We start from the raw sequence: 21,273 nt of genomic DNA, 5'->3' as shown, positions 1-21,273 counted from the left end.
TGGGACAATTCGTCAAGGTCGACCAGCAACCAAATAACCCCCATGTGTGCTCAATGTTTTAGTATAAAAGGAGGTGAATTGATAGTCATTTCTACACACACTTCACTCTTGATTTCTCTCCACTTGTTCTGGGTTTTAGTGGCAAGAGAAATCTAGATGATGAAGCCCTAGACACAGGAGGAAAGGAGACTAAGGGAGCTGCCCTAGAGATGATGCCCTAGCAAGGAAGACACAGTCATGTTGTGAAGAAGGGATGCCCTAATCCTCTACGTTATCAAGGAAGACTGCCCTCATCTATACGTTGTCCCAAGGGTGATCCTAAGCTGTCTATAGGATGCCCTAACCGCAGTCAACAGAAGGTCTTAGATGCAGCAAAGGAAGGTCTGTTTCATGGGTCTTTTGGAGGGCCGAGTTGTTGTAAGGGAGGCCGAGGTAACTCCCTAGAGGGCCGAGATAAGGGCAGACTGTTTCAGGGCTGTGTAGAGGTGTCCTTGGGTGCCTAACTCTTGGTGAAGGGCAGTGTAGGTTGTTGTGGGTAAGCCGCAAACCCTATGAGCAATTTGGAGGGCAACGTAAGGTGTATTGAGTGGGTTGTAGGAGGCAGCAGAGGTCTGTGGAGGCAGCAGAGGTCTGTGGTAGGCCGCAAGCCTAGCCACTCCAAAACAGGGAAACGTGGAGGTGTATTGAGGGTTGTCTATGCCTAGAACAATAGTGAAGGGAGCCACAACGTCTTCAAGGGTAGGCCGCAGCTAAGGAGGGTTGTCTTGGTGACTAATTAGAGGCTATTACAACAGTCAAATATACCCTAACCAGTCACAGTCATAACAGCAGCAAGGTCACATTGTGCAAAGGTCACATTCTACAGCAATGATACATGGGGCAGCAAGGTCACATGGTGCAACAATGATACATGGGACAACAAGGTCACGTGATGCAGCAATGATATATGGGACAGCAAGTACTTGGTGCAGCAAGTACATGGTGCAGCAATGGTTCATGGTGGATACATTGTGCAACAATCATAGTGTAGCAATGGTACTTGGGACAGCAATGGTACTTGGTGCAGCAAGTACATGGTGCAAAAATGATTCTTGGTGGAGCAATGGTACATGGTGCAGCATTGGTACAGAATGGGAGCTGCAAAGAGTACATGTTGTACAGTGTAGCATAATGCACATAGGAGGAGCAATACATAGCATAGCTTAGCATAGTACAACGGCACAATGATGGGTACAGTCATGATTAGTGAAGCATGATGAGATGTAGCATAGTGATGATGGGTGTAGCATGGTGCAACACAGTAAGGCGCAACATGATGATGAGGAGCAGCACAATGATAGCTGCAGCATGGTGATGGAGTCACCTCGGAGAATCAGTTGAAGCAGCGTGTCTTCAACTGAGTTCAGCTACCTCATGTATAATCTTCTTAGAGATGATTTATGCTCTTATTTAGATAAGTCAAAGTGTTGACTTCTATTGTATATGTACTATCTCTCTCTCTCTCTGCTGAACTATTGAAGAACATATAAGAAGAATTGATCAAGGGTTTCCCCACATTGGGGTTTGTCCCTAGCTAGCACCACATCTTGTGTCCTCTTGTCTTGGCTTGTCTTCTACAATTTATGTTTATGTTCTCTCTGCAATTTACTATTATGTTGATGTGATTACTAATATGGAAAAGATATTGAGCTAACTGTGAAAATTGAAATAAATTGCTCTAAGAATAGGATTTACCTTAAATTAACACTAAACAGCAAGAGGGGTGAGGTGGTACCAATATACTCAAGCGTTGTGGTCAAAAACTGATGTGTGATCCCTCCCCTGTCATCTCAAAGATAACCATCATCATCTGAGCTCTAGAAGAAGCAATGACCATCAAACAGTGTCAAGGCTGTGAAAATTCCTTAAAATCTAGCAATTGGAATTAATTCTCCTAACTATTTATTCAATTTATTAATTTTCTGATTAATATCGAATTAATCACACTATAATTTCTTCACAAAATAAAATAAATGTTGTGGAAATAAAAATGATGGAAACTGAGAAACGCTAGCACACACACATAAAAATTATCACACCGTTATTTTTGGACAAATGTCCCCGGAAAATCCCCATATGGGAAAATTGGTGCAGCAGTGAGGGTTATTATTATTATGCAACAATAGAATCTCCGAGTACAAAAAAATGTTGCCAAACTGGGGATTCTATCTGAGAGAAATATTGGCAAAAATGTCTGAGGGAATTTCACACTCGCTCCAAGCAATCCCTATTAGTTTTTGGTAGCATCGAAAATGCTCTAGCCTTGAAAATTTGGTGGAGAGGCTAAGGCACGTGAATTATAAAGAACCCAAAAATTGTTTGGTGAAATTCAATCTGGATTGTATTTTATTAAAATAATTAATATTTTTAATGGGGTTCCTAAGTCTAAACTTAGGAAAATTAAAATATTAATGGGTATTAATCAAAAATATGGGTGAGAATGATCTAGAAGGCGGATCAAGTCATGTTTTAATCTTAGCCGTTGATTAGAGACTTTATCTCGGTCGTTGAAGACTCAACAGGAAGAGTAAAAAATGGAGGCTTGGGTTCATTTACAAACACACGGAGAGAACGAATTGATCTGGAGTTCGATTTCTGGGGCTAGGAAGCTGAGAAATCGAACTAAGTGATCATTCTGCAGCAGAGGGGCAGGGATAGTTCGGGAGTACTGACAGAGAGGCAAAGAGACGCTAGTGGAGGCAGCGCAACAGCTAGAAGGACTAACGTTGGACCAATCTGGGCCCACGCAGGCCTAACGCAGAGCCAGAAGGGCCAGCGCAGAAGCAAAAGTTTCCCTCACGCAGAAAGCCGAGACTATCGGGGAACTGTTGGAACAGCCGAGAAGGTTGACGCAGTAGGTAGAAGAGACAGCGCGGTGCTGACGCAAAGCCTATAAGGTTGACGCAAGGCCAGCGCAGAGATAGCCAAGGTTAGCCAGTTCTGCTGACGGATCAGTGGGAATCTGCCGGGTGAAGTGAGGTAAAACTCACTCAGTTTTCCGCCATTATATTTTCTCTATCACTGGATTGTCGGGAGGGAATTCAACATTGTATTCAGAATTACTGCTTAATAATAGAAAACTCTCAGAGCTGCTACACCAGTTTTCCCACAATGGGTTTTTCCAAGGACTATTGTGTCCAAAAATAAGAGTGTCCTATGTATCTTGTTCTTTTCTCTATTTTTTGTTTCATGAGATCAAATATTTAATTAGTGGAGGCTGCAAAAGTAATTTGCTTCAGTATTTAGAATAACTTGATGAATGTAATTTTAAAATCAAGTAGGTGAAGTAGATTTAGATTCGCTGCAGTAGGGGTTCCTAAAGTGTAGGAATTTTCACATGGCATCAAAGCGTTGATTTTGAAATAGGAAGAGCAGATCCAGTGCTGAGTAGTGAGGCCGAAAGCTACATTTGGCAGCAATTCGAATCCCCTTGAAGGGATTACGCAGTCCTTGCTGGAAAGCAAATCCGAGGAAATCTCTCTTTGAGTGAGATGATAGAGAGGTACGATTTCCAGTTCGTGAGGTTGCAGAGGCAGAAAGCCTCAGTGTAGTGCTTGAAGGGCACAGTTTCTGCCAGGGCAGAAATCTGCTCGAAAAGAACAAAGACACGTAGAAGGGGAATTTTTTCCTCAAAGAAATTTCTACCAGAAAGTTTGAATTTCTCACTTGCTGAGCAGCTGAGCAATGCTAAACAGTGACTAGAGGATTTTGTTCAACAGTTGGGTGAAATGGCATCACATGGGCTCATATCAGGATAGGTTGGAGGCTTATGTCTTCTGGAAGACCAGAATCTTAGTTGTTCTAAAGGAATATGATCTCGACGCCTACGTCAAAAGTGTTGTAGTTGTTCCTGCTGACAAAGATCAAAAGAAGAAATACAAGGCCGAGCAGGGGAAGGCAAAGAGGTTCATTCTCGATGGAGTTTGAGATCATGTGGTCTCACACTTGCAAGGCAAGGATACAACCCGGGAGATGTGGGAAGCCTTGTCATCTTTGTATGAAGGCTCTTCCGAACAACAGAAGATGTATTTAGAGTAGAAGTTGCAGCGGACCTTGATGCAGAAAGGAGAAGAGGTGGACCTCTATCTTCAACGTCTTCAGGACACTAGAGACCAGCTTGTTGCAGTGGGATCCACTCCTCCATCAGCCACGATGGTGAGGATAGCCTTGAATGGAGTCTCGTATGAATGGCAAGTCTTCTTCCACAGTGTATTGGGCAGGGAAAGACTACCTTCATGAGAGAAGATGTGGATGGCTCTTCAACAAGAGGAGTTAATGAGGGACTAATGAAGGTCAACCTCAATGGCAACGGTGGGAGTGGCACAAAGATGGAGGAGGAGGAGAACATAGCTCTAGCATCGAAGGGACAACAGAAGCAAAAACGAAAGGAGGACATTTCGAAGGTGAAATGTTTCAGATGTGGCGAGACGGATCACTTTGCATCTCAATGTCATTTGAAGAAAAAGGATAAGGAGGAGAAGCATGATCCAAAGGTTGTAGCCGCGAAGATAAATAAGGAAGAGTATGCCATGAGTGCCCACGCATCTCGAGGAGGGAGATGGGGCAATATTGAGTTGTAGTCGGGAGGACTACATGTGGGCAGGATCGTTGAGGAGTCCACCTCTTGGATCAATTCCTTGCTACGAGAGCCCAAGATTCAGCAGTAGCGAGATGGACTTAGTGTCAGATGATGCAGTGGAGTGCAGTGGACTCAGTCTGACCTCTGAAAAGCAAGTCGTCCAAACCTTCTACACAAGCCCTATAACGCAGCCCAGAACTATTGTAATCAAGTCATCATGCCTGCTGCTTACTGGGAAAATGTCTCTTTGGCACTCTAGAAAATCCCCCCGGCCTCTGGAACTGCAAATGACCTTCCCTTTAGCCAAATCAAACTGCCTACCTTAAGGCTCTACACCGCCCCTGTGCAGCCTCTTGGAGAATACTTTTGGCCTCCTCTTTCTGACTCTCTGGAACTGGAAACTCCTCCAAAATACCGCTATGCTACCCATCTGCCCGCTACTACTCACCCACTGGGTCGACCTCCATTGCTAAATCACTCCTGCTACTGGGAATTTGAACTACCTAGGACACTAACTATTTGCAATGGTGTGTTCTCCATCTACCCATCGAACTCTTCTTATAATCCCCAATTGGGACTCCAACGACTAAAGATTAAAACTTCATTGATGGCTGAGATCATCTCCAAGTCGATCCATGTGAGTTTCTGGAGAATTTGCACCTTTCTCAATTAATTACTATTAATTAACCATTTTTCCTAAGTTAGTAAATTTTTAATGATGGTCAATTAATTTAATTGAGCTATCTCTAGGTGGAATTTCCAAAAACAATTTCTGGGTTTTGGAGAAGTCATATGTTTTAAACCTCTCCATAAAGTTTAAGACTAGAACATCATCAGATGCTACAAAAACTAACACTCCCTCTTAGCGAGGAGGGTGTTATCTAGCATTGCACTGCTACAACCCTTTGTCCCTACATCATCCTCCCATACACGTTGCTGATGTCTGACAACTATAGCTACCTTCCATTGTCCACCAACAACTAAGCTAACTCTGATTCATCTGCCACTTACTGTAGTTGAACCAAACTGTTGCATTTGTGATATTGTTGGCATTGCACTATACAACCTGTATTACTGCCAACTCTACATTTGCACTACAACTCCCTCTCACTGTTGTTGCGGCTACTACAACTGAGAAGCATCCAAGATACTGAATCAACTGTCTCTGTGTTGCAACTGTCTCTTGAGCATCTGACTGCTACTAGCCTATGTATTGTCTATTGAGAAACCTGCGTTGTTGTTGACTTTGCTACTGAGCCTCCTGCTTTGCTAGCAACACTGCTTTGCGCTCCTCTTGACTGCAACTAGTCTGCAATTGGCACTCTGAAACTGAATGCACTGATTGACATTGATCCTCCTGCTACTTGTTGATTTGTGGTAGCATCAGATGTGCTCTAGACATGAAAACTGGTGGAGAGGTTAAGGCACATAAGATCTCCAAGACCCAGAAATCGTTTGGGGAAATTCCACCCAGTTGGAGAGATATTAAAATAATTAATATTTTTAATGGGGTTCCTAAGTTTAAACTTAGGAAAATTAAAATATTAATGGGTATTAATATAAAACTAGGTGAGAATGTTCTAAATGACATGGATCAGTCCAAATCTAATCTTAGTCATTGATTAGGGACTTAATCTCGGTCGTTTAAGACACAACAGGAACAGTATAAAAGGAGGCTTAAGGGTCAGTTGGAGACACACCAAGATTGATCAGTTAGTGCGATTTTCTGGAGCGAGGTTTTGCTGAGAGAATCAAGCTAGTGATTTGTTGCAGCGAGGGGCAGTTCGGCACGAGGCCGAGAATACCTAGAAGAGAGGCGGAGATAGTGCCAGAGAGATAGCGCAGACCCTGGAGAAGCTGACGTAGAGGCATCAGTAGTTGTGCAGAGGCTAGCAGTGTTGACGCAGAGCCGAAAGGCAGCGCTGGGTGATTTTCGTGGGGAAGACTAAGTGCTGGTGAGCTGGGAAGGGTGATGCAGTCCCTGTAGAGTGGCACAGAGCAGTGGAGAAGCTTGGAGCAGCTTTCGCTGTCTAGCTAAGGAGCTGCCATAGTTGTTGTGGGATCATTCATCCGATGACTGATCAGCCAAAATATCTGTCTCCAAGAAGAGGCATTATTGTCGAGGACAATTTCTCTTGGGTGAGCCATTTCTAGCACCCTAGTTGTATTCAGCAACTGAATAATAATAAAACCCTCATATCTGTTGCACCAGTTTTCCCGCATTGGGTTTTCCCGGGACGATTGTCCAAAAATAACGGTGTCCCTTGTGTGTTTGTCTCAGTTATTTTAGTTGTTGATCTATATATGTATTAAGGCTGCATTTGTGTTTATTTTCAATATTTATATTTATAAATAACTTGTTAATGAAAAAACAAGTAGGAGAAAACAAACCAGATAATGCAGTAGGGATTTTTGACGTGTCAAACTTAGAAATCTCAACACTACTGAATATTGTGGGCCCCTGTAGCTAGGGTAATGATCCATGGGGAAACACCATTCGATGCTTGCCTCACTAAATCCTGCCAAAATCTCTGCACAACTTTGGGACTAAAGCTCCACATCGCCCCACCTCACTCCTGGAGGTATAACTGCAAACACGGAGAAATCTTCCTCCAATTTGGATGACAACTTGTATATCTTTGTGGATGTTGCCGCCTGATCCTGCTTCTTCGACTTGTCCTTCTTCCTCTAAGGGCAATGAGTATTGTAGTGGCCAAACTTGCCACACTCGAAGCACTTAATCTCAAATAGATCCTTTTTCTTCTTCTTCTCTCACTGCAAGCCTTGTCCCTGATTGGGAGCTTTTTCTTTCCCCTTTGATGCAAGGGCCACATTGTCATCCTCCTTCACATCTTCTGATCACTTGTTTCTATCGCTGCTGATGGAGATCTTCACTAGAGTTCATCTCATCTCTTCATGTTGTAGGTTTGACCACATTCTGTCCCACCCTAGTAATGTAGCTCGTCCCAAAATGCCTTGTATGAAGGTTTCTCATTCCTTAGAGACATTGTTCAGGGCCAAACGTATAAGCTTTGTATTTTGAGTCACTTCTCCTATAGCTGCAAGCTCATCCCGGATATCCTAAATTCTAGTGAGAAAGGGATAAATGCCTTCACCCTTCTGCATCCTTGTGTTCCTCAGCTTTTCCTTCAGAAACTTCTTTCGTTGGTTTGAAGGATTCTGATATAGCCCTGAGAAAGTATCCCATATCTCTTTGGTAGTTTTCTTGCCAGATATATATGAGACTATATGGTCCTAGATGTTGAAGTTTCTAAGTCTACTTAGTTAGAAACCCTCCATGCACTTTATCTTATTTATTCCTACCTACTTGTTATGTTACTTAACAAGTTATTTACAATGTAAATACTGAAAATAAAGACTAGTGCATGCTCAACATATTACAGATCAAAAACTAAAGGAAACAAAAACAATCACACCATATGACACCATTATTTTTGGACCAATGTCTCCAGAAAAACCCAATGTGGGAAAACTGGTGCAGCTATCTGAGGGTTTTCTTATTAAGCAATATCAGAGTACAATCTAGGTGCTGAAACTGGCCTACCCAACAGAGAATTTCCTTGGCAGTAACACCTCTTAGTTTGAGACAAATCTCTTGGCTAAAACCCTAGATAATCCTTCTGGCAGCTCCTTAGCACCAATCTGCCCTAGAAACCCCAACATCAGCCTCTCTCTGGACTACGTCAGCCCCTCTGCCTAGCGCTGGCCCTGCGTCACCCCGGATGGGTTTGTGTTAGCCTTAGGAGGCCCTACGTCAGCCCTCTGCGTCAGCAACGCTGGCCTCTCTGAGGCTCTGCACAGCTCCCCGCTGCCTCTGCATGGTCGTACGTGAGCCCTGGCTGGCTCTGTGTTACTCTCCCCGACTACTGCGCTGCTCTCCCGACACTATCTCTGTACTCAATGCCCCTTAGCTGCAACTCTCAATCATTAATTCTATCTCTTAGCAAACCCCGCTCTAGAGAATAGAATGATTGATCACTCTAGTGTACCCTCCAAGTGACTCTCAAGCCTCCTCTTATACTTTTCCTAATGACATATCAACGGCTAAGATTAAGTCCCTAATCAACGACTAAGATTAGATCTGGCTTGATCCTTGTCTTTTGGACCATTCTAACACAGTTTCATATTAATACACATTAATGTTTTATTTTCCCTAAGTTTAGACTTGGGACTCCATTAAAAATATTAATTAATTTAATATCTCCTTAATTGTTTAGAATCTGCCCAAAGCCTTTCTGGGTATTGGAGATCTCATGTGCCATAACCTCTCCACCAAATTTTGTGGCTAGAGCACATCCGATGCTACCCCAAATCAACACTCCCTCTTAGCGAGGAGTGTGCTCTAGTAATACTCCTCACTGAGTATTACCTTAATCATCCGACATCGGTCCCTGTGTTGATGCTAAGCCTCCCTGCCCAACATCTTCTGCATTGTTGTATCCTGTACTGCTATCCATGGTTCTGCCACTGCCACTGATGCATCTGTACTGCATCTGCAGATGCTGCTGCTGGTCCTTTCTCCCAGCACTGCATCCACACTAAACCTCCTCTTATCATGCTGCATCGTGCTGCCCATTGCTGCACTGCAACTCAGTTACTGAGAAGTAAGTAACTGATCTCCCAATCTGACCTCTCTGTTGGGCTAGAGACCCTCCTGATGATGAAGCTCCCTGTGCCGCTGACAAGTGCTCCCTCTCTGACCTCTACGCTACTGCAACAACTCCCTAAATCTCGCACCGTTGCACACCTCTCTATGCCATTGTGCACTGGTGCAACACTCTTGTGCCTCTCGCACTGCTGCAACCCGCTAGCCTCGCGCTGTCTTGGGACTCCTGCTTTGTAGCTCTCTCTGCCGCTCCATCTGCATCCGTCTCTACCCAACTCAACCAGTCCTGCTACTCCTCTTCGGGGCTCCCGTAGCAAGGTCTAATCCAAGAGGCTGGGTCCCTCGAGGATCCTTTCCCTCATCACCTGTAGTCCGCCTGACTACAGCTCGATGTCTCCCCACTTCCGCTCAAGTGGTGCGTGTGCACTCATGGCACAGTCATCGCCTGTCAACACTTCCTTCTCTGCCCTTGCTGGCGCTGCCTTAGTTTCAAAAGACTCTCCCTTACTCTTCTTCCTTGGACATTGAGTCGCATAATGACCCAGCTCCCCACAATGGAAGCACTTGATCTTGGAGAGATCTTTCTTCTTCTACTTTTCCTGCTTTCCCTTAGATGCTAGGGCAACATCTTCCTCCTCCTGCTTGACTTTGATCACCTTGCTGCTGCTACCCGTCTTCAACTACCGTCTGATCTCTTCCTGGCGAAGAGCTGCTAACATCTCGTCCCAAGGTGGGAGAGTCCCTCTGCCTAATATACTCCAGACAAATACCTCCCAGTCTTTTGAGACAATATTCAGGGTTGTCCTCACCATCAACTCCTGATCCAGTGTGACTTTTAGAGGAGTCAATTGATCTCGGATCTCATTCCGTCTTTCGAGGAAGGTGTCAATCGGTTCTCCCATCTTCATCTGATACGACCTCAACTGATTCTCAAGTAGCATTCTTCTATACACAGAAGTATGGTGGTACAATTTCTTGAGAGCCTCCCACATCTCATATGCCATTTCCTTCTCGGCAATGTGTGGTACTACATGATCCTTGACCACATCAAGGATGATGCTCTTGGCCCTCGCCATTGCCTCCTCATACTTGTCATTATCATTGGGGTCGACTAGGATAGCTATTACCTTCAAGGCGAAGTTCTTGACACGATTTTTTTCAAGTACGAATAAGATTCTGGCCTTGCAGACTGTGAAGTTCGATGCTCCGTCCAGTCTATCCTGGTCTCTTACTCCGTGTAGTGCCATGATGCTCCTTTATTTCCCTCCTGGAAGTTCTCTATTCGACTCCTCTGAGTCTCTACTTCCCGTCTATAAGTTCTCTTCTGGACTCCCTCTAAGTCCCGATTTTCCTCCTAGAAATCCTTATGCCGCTGTCGAGATGCCCCCTACTCTGATCGTCTTGTGCAACCGTACCACTGATCCGGGTTCCTCGGCTAGAAACCCTCGGTAACAACTCCTCTTGGCCTTGCTCTGTCAGGTACTATTCTGACTACAGTACCTCACCAGCTCCACTCTGCAATATTCCCACAGCCTTCTAAACCCAAACAACCTGAAGGTGAGAGCTCCTAGGCTCTGTGCAATCTCGGCACTAGCAACCCGGCCTCCTCAGCGAACTGCATCAGCCCTCCCAGCTTCTGCGTGGCTCTACATGAGGCTCCCTTTGCCTTAGTCTTTGTGTTGCCTCTTCCTGGCTCACCCTTGATGACGCAGGCACTGCGTCACCCTTCCCTTGTTGCTGTTATGCTAAAAATAGCTTTTGTCACCTCGAGACAGTTTTTTTCTGCTGCTATTGCTCTACTCGGCTGATGTCCTTAGTCCTCCTGTGATCTACAATCACGCTCTAATACCATGTTGAAGTTTCTAAGTCTACTTAGTTAGAAACCCTCCATGAACTTTATCTGATTTATTCCTACCTACTTGTTATGTTACTTAACAAGTCATTTACAATGTAAATACTGAAAATAAACACTAGTGCATGCTCAACATAGATCAACAACTAAAGGAAACAGAAACAATCACACCATATGACACCATTATTTTTGGACCAATGTCCCCAGAAAAACCCAATGTGGGAAAACTGGTGCATCTATCTAAGGGTTTTCTTATTAAGCAATATCATAGTACAATCTAGGTGCCAAAATTGGCCTACCCAACAGAGAATTTCCTTGGCAGTAATACCTCTCAGTTTGAGACAAATCTCCTGGCTGAAACCCCGGATAATCCTTTCGGCAACTCCTTAGCACCAATCTGCCCCAGAAACCCTAGTGTCAGCCTCTCTCTGGACTACGTCAGCCCCTCTCTGCCCAGCGCTGGCCCTGGATCACCTTGGATGGGCCTGCGTCAACCTTAGGAGGCCCTACATCAGCAACGCTGGCCTCTTTGAGGCTCTGCGCAGCTCCGGGTTGCCTCTGCATGGCCCTGCGTGAGCCCGGCTAGCTCTGCGTCACTCTCCCCGGCTACTGCGCTGCTCTCGCGGCACTATCTTTGCCTCTCTGTCTCTCTGTACTCAATGCCCCTCAGCTGCAACTCCCAATCACTAATTCTATCTCTCTTAGCAAACCCCGCTCTAGAGAATAGAATGACTGATCACTCTAGTGTACGCTCCAAGTGACCCTCAAACCTCCTCTTATACTTTTTCCTGTTGACATATCAATGGCTGAGATTAACTCCCTAGTCAATGGCTAAGATTAGATCTGGCTTGATCCATGTCTTTTGGACCATTCTCACACAGTTTCATATTAATACACATTAATATTTTATTTACTTAGGGACTCCATTAAAAATATTAATTATTTTAATATCTCCTGAACTGTTTAGATTCTGCCCAAACCCTTTTTGGGTATTGGAGATATCATGTGCCCCAACCTCTCCACCGAATTTCGTGCCTAGAGCACATCCGATGCTACCCCGAATCAACACCGGACTCCATCCAAGATCATCTGCTTTGCCTTGGCCATCTCTTTCCTGTATTGTTTCAGCTGATCTCATCAGTAGGTCCTGCCAAAACGTTATCTGCACAGGTTTTCATGCCATGCTCATCTAACAGGAAGGACATCCTGGCCTTCCAGTGATATAGTTGGAAGCTCCCTCCAACCTGTCCTGATCTCTAAGCCTGATTGTGGCCATCTTTGCAAAAACTCAAACTGGGATGGAAATCTCCCTCTTTCACTTGCTCGGCTGCTAATTCTATTATTTGCACCCCCTTCTAGTGTGAGAAAAATTGCCTGCTGCTACTGCCTACTACAACTGGAAATATTGGATTTTTGAACTAGAAACCCTCTGAGAGAAATCTCCCTCTGTGTGTGCACTTTCTCTTCCACCCGGTGATGATTTTACTCTAGTAACCTGCTGCAAAACCCTTCTGCGCCCAGAAAAGAAATCTGCTCAACGAAAATAATGAGATTCTACTCCCTCTGCCCGTTGGAACCGCTTTTCTGAACAAATCGAACTTTCCTACAACTGCAACAGGAAAACCGAACCCTTGCCCAACAATTCGCACTACCTGGCTAGGCATTGTGTAGCCCCGAAAATTTCGGCCTGCTGCTCCCTCTAAACAACAAATTTTATCTCTTCCACCTCTGAGCCTCGTGCCTGTCAAATATGCTCAGATACCAAGTGAAAATTCCTTGAAATGCAGCAACTGAAATTAATTCTCCTAACTAGTTATTCAGTTTATTAATTTTCTTATTAATATAGAATTTAATCACACTACAATTTCTTCGAAAAATAAAATAAATGTTGTGGAAATGAAAATGTTGGAAACTAAGAAATGCTAGCACACACATAAAATTAAGACATCGTTATTTTTGGACAAATGTCAGCGGAAAAACCCAATGTGAGAAAATCAGTGCATTAGTGAGGGTTTATTATTAGGCAGCAGCATAATTAAAATACTGAACAAGAAAGAAATACAATCTACGCAGTTATTTTTGGATGTCCGCCAGCTTTGAACAGTAGTAATTTCTGAATACAATCTCTGGATGCCTAACAATCCAGAGAAATATCATTGACAGAGAGATAAGTGAGGTTACCTCACACTATTACTGGAAATCCTACCTGATCAAGCCACTGAATGAACTGCCTCTGCACAGTCACTGCGTCAGCGCAGCGTCACACCCTCTTGGGACTGCATCACTCCTCTAGGCTGATCGATTTGCCTCTGAGATTCTGATTTCTTCTCTCCTAGTCTCACACCCTGGAATCCAGCTACAGAAATCGATCTCCTCAGCAAATTTTCGGACTTCCTCAAGGGTCTACGATGCCTTTGCCTCAACCTGTGTTGCCTCGGCGTGGCCCTGCGTTGTTCTGTGTCAGCCTCTCTGGCTCTACACTGCCTCTGCTGGATCTCTCTCTCTCTTCTCTGCTGAGTATTCTCTGACCAGGAAAGATTTCCCTTCGGATACTCTCCCTGCCCCTCATTGCAAAAGATCACTATTGAAAATCTCTCCAGCAGCTGCTTTGCTTCAAAAAATTGAACTTCTGATCTCCCCTCTATGTGTTCTCCAAGTGCCCCTCAAGCCTCTTCTTATATATTTATGTTGGACAACCAATGACCCAAATTAACTTCTAATCAATGGCTTAGATCATTTTGGCTTGATCCTCGTCTTCTTCTAGAAGTTTCACCCACAATTAGATTAATACCATTTAACTATTTTAATTTCCTAAGTTTTGACTTAGGGTCCTGTTGACCACTCCATGTCAACTACCCCATAGCTATACATCTTTTCGCGCATGGATTTCCATCATATCCAAGCACTCTGATGATCCACAGATTCATCATTATCAGCTATATGTACACTGGAGTTTTGTAAACCCATGCTGTAGTTTGTAATATAAATGATCCTAGTAAGACAAATGTATGTAACAACCTAGGTAAGTTTATTTTTCTAATGATGATTTCTATCCTCAGAGGTTTTTAGTCTCACTGAATCATGTGTGTTTCTAAACATAGATGATTGGCAGAGTTTTTCCCTCCAGCCTCACCCCAAAGCTAGGGTGGATTTGTCGTCAAGATTTTAAATGAGTTAGTGTTATTTATCAGGTCTCTGTAAAAGTGATTTGGGAATAATTCTAGATATTTGGTTAGATTATTTTATTACAAGTCACTTAGTTTACTAGATCATATTTTGTGTCGCAGAAATGGATAATTATTGAGGGTCTATAACAAACGAGTGTCCCCCCTTAATGGGTTAGAAATGTAATATTTCATGTAAAAAATATTCAGTGCATGGTCCCTCATAGTTAAACACCATGGCTAAATATTAAAGGGTTGGAAAAATTAAGAATCCCCTCATGAGTCAATTATTTAAAATTTCTGGCTAAAATAAATTAAAATGCTAAAGCCAGAAATTTAATTAATTTAGGTCCTAGGAAAAACTAAATTCTTCAACATTTAAAATTCGTGGGTTTAAATTTTTTAATTTTTTAAGGTCCCTGACCAAGGGAATATTGAAAATTTCAAGATATTTTGAACCATTGGGCCATAGTAGTTAAGTCAAAGTCAACTTTTTGCAGGAATTAACTCAAAATAATCATTTTTGAGTTAATTAAAAGTGAAATTCGAATTTCCTCAAAAAGTAACTTTATTTAATGGTGGTGATTAAAAGATCATTTGATTTCATCAACAATTGAGATTTCTTTGACAGGGATCAAGCTAACTAGATTCAAGGATAATTTTCAGCTAATGTTTAAATTTTTTAAACCCAGTGGGCAAATATTTTGTATCATAGTACATTTTTACAAATCACCTCAAATAGTATTTTAAGGCAGAGGGTAAAAAAGGTAAATTTAGCCCTTGAAATGAGGACTTACAATTCCATTCGCCCATTTTCAAGAATAGTTTTATTTAAGTGAATCCATTCTTTCAAGAATAGTTTTATTTAAGTGAATCCTATGGCCAAATACCATATTGAGGTATGGTAAATTAATAAAAATATAAATAAATGAGAGGTATGGTAAATAAATAAAACATTTTTTATATTTACTCCATAAGTCACCTTATATACATGTAAGGGTAAACACATAAAATATAAGAAAGTGGAGGTATGGTAAATAAATAAAATCTTTTTATACTTACTCAAAAGGTATGGTAAATAAATAAAATATATAAACTAGACGTATCGTAAATAAATAAAACCTCTTTTTAAATTAGTCCATAATAGTTCTATTTATGAAGGCTCAAGAAAGAGGTTTTATTTAAGTGAATCCTATGGGCCAAATACCATATTTGTAAAAGAGGTATGGTAAATAATAAAAATATAAATAAACGAGAGGCATGGTAAACAAATAAAACATTTTTTTATATTTACTCCATAAGTCACTTATATTACGAACACTCAAAAATGGGTTCTATTTAGGTGAAACCTATGGCCAAAATACTATGGGACAAATACCATTGACTAGATTGTTATTAATACCATGAAAAAAACCATTATTAACCCTAATATTAGAATTAATAAAAATAAAAATGGCACATGGTATTGACCCATGGTATTCACCAAAATGGCACATGGTATTGACCCATGGTATTCACCTGAATGTAGCCTATTTAAATGAATTAAACCAGCATGTAGCCTATGCTAAGATTCACTAGGACTTTACAAAGTTTTATTATTTAGTGAAAGACTCGCCAAGATCTTACAAGATTTTATAATTGAGTAAAATATTCGCCATGCCTGGTGAGAGATTCGCCAAAAAATTATATATTTAATTATATTATTGATAATATCGATTCCATTTTCCTATATACCATGGAGATTCGCCCATTTATTATATTTATAAATTTAGGGGTTCTTAAAATTTTCCCTGCGTTGGAGAATTTTTCTATAAATGAGAGGTCTCTCTCCATTATTTGGATCTGATCTTTGAATCGTGTACTTCCTCTAAAAAAGCTCTTGTAACTTTTTCTGGTTAATAAAACGCAAAGACTTTGAAGAAGAATCACAAAGTCATATAACTATATGCACAGCAAATTAACACACAAAAATTAAACTAGCGGAAAAAGCAGAAAGCCATCATGTGGTTTCTCGTGCTCATGTAATTCTCATTATTCAAATAATTTAATAATACATTTAAATACATGAGTAAGTGGTCTTAAGATAGTGCGTCTATCTTAGATTCACTTGGTTGAGACAATTTCTCAACTTACACACTAATTTAGGAGAGCTAGTTGGAGAGAATCTCTCATCCAAACTAGACTCTTTAGTTTGAGGAATTCTCATGATTTTATTTATTTAATTTAATAATTGGATTTATTATTGATTTTTAAGAGAGTAAGGCTAACATTGCCCCCAATGATAAATCCAAAACGAACAAGGAACCATATTCCAAGTTCTCAAGTTGATTCTCAAAAAACATTTGCCTGAAAAACCGCCAAAGCTGGATGTTGAAGAAACTACAATATGAAGAGACCATGAGTCAGCTGCATGACTGATTCATCTCTGAATGTCGCTTGACAACTCCATCATGTGCCAAGCCACAAAAGGATCCAACTATCCTTTGCTTGAAAACAACATCTGGTGTCCACTGACACAATTTGATGAACGCCCATTGGCGTATTTGCTGATGATGATCGCCCACTGGCTGATGAAGATGCCCATTGGCTGCTTCGCTGATGTTGTCGAGACTTTCAGTCTGACAACCACTTGTCAATTTCATTGACATTTTCCCCCCTTTGTTAGCTGAAAGGAGAGGCAATCTTCTCCAAATTATATCTGAACTCCCCCTTGTAGGTGGAGGAGTATTTCACTAGTGTACTCCCCCGTTCAACAGCACAAGAGTACTATCTTCATTTGATTGTTGGCTGCAATATATGTGAGTCAATTCAATTGTAAAACTTACACAATCTTCTGGCTGTGGATGACCATTCCCAGGGATCAATCCATGAATAATTTATCTTCAATCTGGTTGACTGTCGTTGGTTGCAACATTTCTCTGATGTATGATTTGACTTGCCGCAATGGCTATAAGTATGGAGATCAAAACACTTATCTTCCAGATGACCGGCTCTTTGACAATGAGAACATGTCGGTTTGTCTGCAACTTGAGTTTGTGTGCAATTTTGTTTGTCGGCAACTTCAGTTTGTGTGCATTAACGTCAGCTTGCGAGTTGCTGAGAACTTGCTGAGGTGATTTGTTCAAGTAATCCAACACTGACGAACTGAATGGGCTTTGAATAATCAGGTATATGTAAGTTGTCATTATCTTTGACATATCCTAAGTCGCGTCGATTTCGATTACTTTGAATTTCTTCCCATGGCTTGATGATGGATTTGGAAGAAAGGTGAACTGGAACAACTTCAACACTTGAAGTTGGTTAGATCAATGAATTCGAATGATCAGTTGTCTCTAGATAGGTCAAAGACTTGGAAGCAACACGCTTCTCTTGCAACTCATTTCTCTACAGTTGCGACTCCAGTTGAAGGAACTCAATCGTTTCATGTGCATGTTGAATATGCACTTGAATGTCGACAAGAGTGGTTTTGTTGATTTGTACCATGTCTTCAGCAGTTGAGAGGATCAAATTGTTAAGAATCTTTAACAACTGAATGCTTTTCGCCATGTGAACTTGTTGGAACTCACGCTCGCTTGCTTTTAATACTTGTTGGATTTGTAGAACTCGCTCGCTTGATGTTTGATTGATTGTTGCACGCTCGCTTGAACTTGTTTTAACAATTGATTGTTTGAACTCACACTTGCTTGCTTTCATGCTCGATTGATGCTTGCTAGATTTTCACTTGCTTGAACTCACACTCTTGATTGATCAAAAAAAGGGTGTCGAATACTATCGAAAATGCACCCAAGAGAAATGCTTACAATGATTTGAATGACTCAGTTAAAAAACAATGGATTCACTTGGTTTAATTGATTCCCTATCAATTCAAAGCTTGGGTGTCGGTTTCAACCAAGAATGTACCCTTACAATTCAGTGAAAAAATGTATATCTACAAGTGATACAAAAAGTGTTGATGATGTTGATGTCATTAGGCTTGAAGTGCTTGATTTGTAGCATCCTTAATTTGATGGCGTGAATTAGCTATTGTGAAATGTTGTTGCAGAATATTACTTTTATCAATTCGATGATGTGACGCTTTGTGCTTATGAACTTAATTGATTATGTGCATGCAATTCGCTAATTTGTTGTGTGCTACATGTGTACCATATTAAAAGGATACCACATGAAGGTTAGTGTCAAAACTAGACACAAAACAAAAACAATATCAAGTAGCATGTGCCATCACAAATATACACATGGTGTACCTAAGATCCCCTTAATCAATTTCGGGCGGATCTAGGACACAATCACCACCAAAAATCTATGTTTTTATATAAGTATGGGAGTACATCAACCTTCACCTTCACAACATTGTGAATGAAATTTCACAAATAATGAAAATGCCAAGCTCACAAATTCTTGAAGCAGCTTGTCTTCAAAAATAAAAGTACACTCTACTAAAAAACTTTCTTCAAAATACAACAATGAGCTTCCTTTTAAAAATCCTCACTTATCACTCCAAATTTAAAAAAATGCCGTATCTCTCCAAAATAAAAATTAATGCACCTAATGCACAAATCCTTTTTCTTATGTCACTGGATCTTCAATGTATCGGGTGCATTCACTAAGTCTCCCATGCTCTCAATACGAACAATTTCATTCATATTTAATTCAATATAAAGTATGCAATCTGATACAAAAAACTCCATTGCTATCCCTTTGAAATCTAACAATTCAAATTCCAAGCATTTGATGACCCATCAGATCGATTCTTGCTCAACCATAAATACCCCATTACCATCATATTCCCTTCCAAATCGAACAACAAAACAAGTATTAAAACTCACAAATAAATACTCTATTCCCACATCCTTCAACTTAATACGTTGAACAGAACTGGACTTGTATAAACTAATGAAAAGCCAAATCGTAGAGCTATAACCTTACCAAGCTGCATTTCTATTGAATGAATTTTTCCTCTGTGATTTTGCAACTCAAATCTTGACCATGCCTTATCACATTTTGGTTGTTGAGTGATCCGAAGAACCCGAGGCTGTCAATTTCATCATCAGTTCACCGTGATCTCAATAATCCCCCGCTCTTCCATCCTTCTCAATGTCCTCCACGAAATATTAATAGGCCATTGCCCTAACAATTTAAGGGCGCTTTCAAACGATGCATCCTCTTTCTTTGATCCATGAAGATGTGAAGCCGAAGCCCACACAGACAGGCTCGCAACAGAAGCACACCGAGGAGGAGAAAAAGACGACTCATGACATCAAAGACGATCAGACTCGAGTTCTGCAAGCGGCGCTTGAACATGTGCCAAATTTGGGATGGATAGAGGAAGCGATGGTAGCAGGCGCGAGAGAGGCGAGTCTCTCACCTTCAATCGCGGGTGCATTTCCCAGGAAGGAGGTTGCCCTTGTTGAGTACTTCATGGATGATTGTCTGCAAAGGCTACTGGGGGAGATTGAATCCCGTGAAGAAGAACTATCCCATCTGGTGCTTCATGATCGCCTAGCCAAAATCATTTGATTTCGTCTAGAAATGCAGGTCCCCTACATTTCTAAATGGCCTCAAGCATTGAGCATTCAGGCAAATCCACCCAATCTTCCAACAAGCTTTAAGCAAAGGGCTATTTTAATGGATGAAATTTGGCATGCTGCTGGTGACCGCTCAACATATCTTGACTGGTATGCCAAGCGTACCCTTCTAGGAGGAATTTATGTAACCACAGAACTTTACATGCTAACAAATTACTCACCAGAATTTAGGAACACCTGGACATTTCTAGATCGTCGAGTTAGTGATGCAGTTGATTGTCGTAAAACTGTTCAAGAGGCAACACAACTGGCAACAGCTATTGGTGCAGGCATAGGAAATACAGTGCATGCATTTCTGCGGAGACAAACATGGACAGTTCAGAAGAGTGATTTTGTGGCCCTTGTGGGCAGCCAATTTCACTGCGCAGGAGTTGCTACTCCTAAACAACACACACAACCAGCAATCTTGGCTCTAAACAGCTCGCACCAACGAGAAGACTTTGCCTCCGTCTCCTTAAAATGCAACAAGAAACTCGACTTGTCTCCTTAACATCTTTGTTAACTTGGCTCTGATACCACATGAAGAAGAATCACAAAGCCATATAACCATATGCATAGCAAATTAACACACAAAAATTAAACTGGCGGAAAAGGCAGAGAACCATCATGTAGTCTCTCATGCTCATGTAATTCTCATTATTCAAATAATTTAATAATACATTTAAATACATGAGTAAGTGGTCTTAAGATAGTGCATCTATATTAGACTCACTTGGTTGAGAAAATTTCTCAACTTACACTAATTTAGGAGAGCTAGTTGGAGAGAATCTCTCATCCAAACTAGACTCCTTAGTTTGAGGAATTCTCATGATTTTATTTATTTAATTTAATAATTGGATTTATTATTGATTTTTAAGAGAGTGAGGCTAACATACTTTGGGGTTTCAGATCGTGGTGTTCCTCTTTTAGATTTATGTGATAATATTGTTCTTAATACTTGTTGTTTCTGTTTGCATTTGTTGGTTAATAGTCTTTGAGATTGATATGTGTACAGGTATCTTGCACAAATTTCTAGGTTTTTAGAATATCATTTTAATTTGATAGAAGTAGCAGGTATCTCTATTTCTTGATGATTTTATGATCATTTTTAAATCTCTATTAATCTAACAATCAGATCTAAGTGTGCAGAAGTTATCATTCAAGATTTGGGCGTTTGGAGAAGTCCTCAGCTGGACCAACTGACTCTCAGTTTGCAGAATCTAAAAGAGCCCACTATCTTTTTAATTTCTAAAGTCATTTTATAGAATATCTTACTTACAGGGTTTTTCTTGGGCTTGTGCCTCTTTAAAATTTAAAATTTATTTCTAAATATTGTGCAAAATTTGTTTAAATCTGTCTAATAGAGGGCTTTGATTTGCAGATCTACTAGATCTATAGAATATTATTGTAGATTTGTAAATAGAAAATTTATAATTCATTGGGGTTCT

The 21,273-nt window shown here is 41.1% G+C and overlaps 1 protein-coding gene and 1 pseudogene across 1 annotated transcript in view; one reads left to right on the top strand and one right to left on the bottom strand.

Moving 5' to 3' along the window:
- PRD1 (putative recombination initiation defect 1) overlaps nucleotides 1-21,273 on the bottom strand; it is a 190,198-nt gene that overhangs the window by 96,264 nt on the left and 72,661 nt on the right. The gene's annotated exons all lie outside the window — the stretch shown is intronic.
- LOC149266369 (uncharacterized) lies at nucleotides 868-20,336 on the top strand (annotated as a pseudogene).

Source organism: Pinus tabuliformis, chromosome 6, assembly GCF_031772625.1.
Source record: "Pinus tabuliformis cultivar Carrire ecotype Pingquan chromosome 6, CPIR1, whole genome shotgun sequence".
Lineage (NCBI taxonomy): Eukaryota > Viridiplantae > Streptophyta > Pinopsida > Pinales > Pinaceae > Pinus > Pinus tabuliformis.
Note: the sequence above shows the minus strand (reverse complement) of the source record. Positions and strands in the feature narration are given on the sequence as shown.